Raw genomic sequence first — 2,215 nt, 5'->3', positions numbered from 1 at the left:
TACCTGTGATCAGTGACAATAAAGGGCTCATTCATTCATTCATATACAGAAATGCGCTGCAAATATTAAACGTGCTGCAAAGACTCGCATCACAATTAAATACAGAAACGCGCTACAAATACGCACGGACCACATCAGAAATGTATAAGGGAACCGCAACAAGTGACTAGCCTGGCTGGGACACACTTCAGTGTCTATTCTGAAAGGTGCGGTTTTTGTTTTAACATCCTGATCATATAATTCCTTAGCTTTGTTCGATATTATTATCCTAAATAAGCTGACGAAATACATAATTACTGTAACTGTGAAATGTTATGTAAGCTGGCTAACTTACTCTTACAGCTTCCGAGGCCGGTGGAGTAAATGATAATGAGCGTCTGGAGTCCCACGGAGGAGTAATGACAGTGAAGGAGGAGAGAGGACCAGGTCTGGAGTCCCACGGAGGAGTAATGACAGTGAAGGAGGAGAGAGGACCAGGTCTGGAGTCCCACGGAGGAGTAATGACAGTGAAGGAGGAGAGAGGACCAGGTCTGGAGTCCCACGGAGGAGTAATGACAGTGAAGGAGGAGAGAGGACCAGGTCTGGAGTCCCACGGAGGAGTAATGACAGTGAAGGAGGAGACAGGACCAGGTCTGGATTTGATGTTATGTTTTATGCGGCAGTCGTCTGTGAGGTGCTGCCTCTTTTACTTTCTTTTTGTGTTCGTTCATTTGTTTATTAAAGTTTTATGTTCGCCGGTTCCCGCCTCCTTCCTGATCTACGAACTCTGTTACTACATAGTTAAACCCTGGTAATCACAAGCTACACTAACCATAGTTTAACCATGGTATTTGTGTAGTTACACAAATGTTAATCACCAAAAAAAATAAATAAACTACGGTAATGGTAAAATAGTGAACACCAAAAATAAATGTAAATCACTATTCACTCATTCACTCCCCTCACCTACAATCACTGCCGGTACCGAGACTCGAACCTTTGGGTTACAAGTCCGACTCTCCAGTCATTAGGCCATGACTGTTTCTGTCGGTTTTAGCCATTTTTTGTTAAATCAACTGGCTTTAGCTGTGTTTTTCTAAATTAATTGGTTTTAGCTGGCTTATTTTGTTAAAATAGCTGGTTTTAACTTCAAATTTCTGGCTAGGCTTTTTCAAGCCAACTTAGAAGCTGTGTCCGAAACTGCTCCCTAGCCCCTACATAGTGCACTATATCGGGTGTCGGCCATTTTGTAGTGCTGTCCGAATTCTGAGTGAACGAGTTCATTCCCTACATTCGTTCTCTACTTTTTACCCACAATCCTCTCTGATTTCACGTGTACAACCGATGTACACTCGCTGAAGCACTATTTCCCATAATCCAATGCGGAGAGGACAGACGAGCTGGAAGAGAGAGCAAGTTTTTGAGAGATGCAGTTTACATCTTTCTTTTTTCTGCTTTAACGGTTATTTCATGCATTATTAAAATAAAAAATATTATTTAGGCATTAACTCAGTTTAATGTTTGACTAATTTACTGTTGTTGTTAACCTACAAGAGACGATGGAGATGTGATGATAATTTGGTGGATGATTTAAAAAAGTATTTGTTAATCACCTGTATGTAGCGTATTCATTCTAATGACTAACGGTCGCCTGAGGGCACTTTACGACCACTGTCATCTTATCTGAGCGCAAAATGCTGCTCGGGAGAGTTTAAGACACTAAAAATAATATATACGTAATATGTGTTTATTTTTGTTGCCAGTATTTTAATAGTATTTAATTATGAACATAAGCATTACTAAAACAAGTTAGGCCTAATAATACCATCCTTGAAACCAAAAAGCTGGCACAGAGTTATATATAACTACTATATAAAACCATTATGAGTGTTATTGTTATTAATATTATATTCTAAAATAATATAAATGTACATATATGATGAAGATGTTTCTGCGACTGCTTCCGCTCTCTGACGCGCAGTGTATACATCAGTGTCCGAATTCGTTCACTTTATTTCGTTCGCTAATTTCTGATATAGTGCACTCAACTGCCATACACTATATAGGGATTAGTGAATGAGTGAGCGATTTCAGCCACAGCTCCTTACTGTAACAAATCTGCATTTGCGCTGCTGCTGACCCAGAGAGAGCAGTTAAAGGGGTCACATGATGCTGCTAAAAAGAACATTATTTTGTGTATTTGGTGTAATGAAATGTGTTTATGCGGTTTAAGGTT

General features: G+C 39.6%; 1 pseudogene; it reads left to right on the top strand.

Moving 5' to 3' along the window:
- LOC107563943 (interferon-inducible GTPase 5-like) overlaps positions 1 to 2,215 on the top strand; it is a 12,659-nt pseudogene that overhangs the window by 6,119 nt on the left and 4,325 nt on the right.

The sequence above is a fragment of the Sinocyclocheilus grahami genome, unplaced genomic scaffold (assembly GCF_001515645.1).
Source record: "Sinocyclocheilus grahami isolate Dianchi unplaced genomic scaffold, SAMN03320097.WGS_v1.1 scaffold899.1, whole genome shotgun sequence".
Classification (NCBI taxonomy): Eukaryota; Metazoa; Chordata; class Actinopteri; order Cypriniformes; family Cyprinidae; genus Sinocyclocheilus; species Sinocyclocheilus grahami.
Note: the sequence above shows the minus strand (reverse complement) of the source record. Positions and strands in the feature narration are given on the sequence as shown.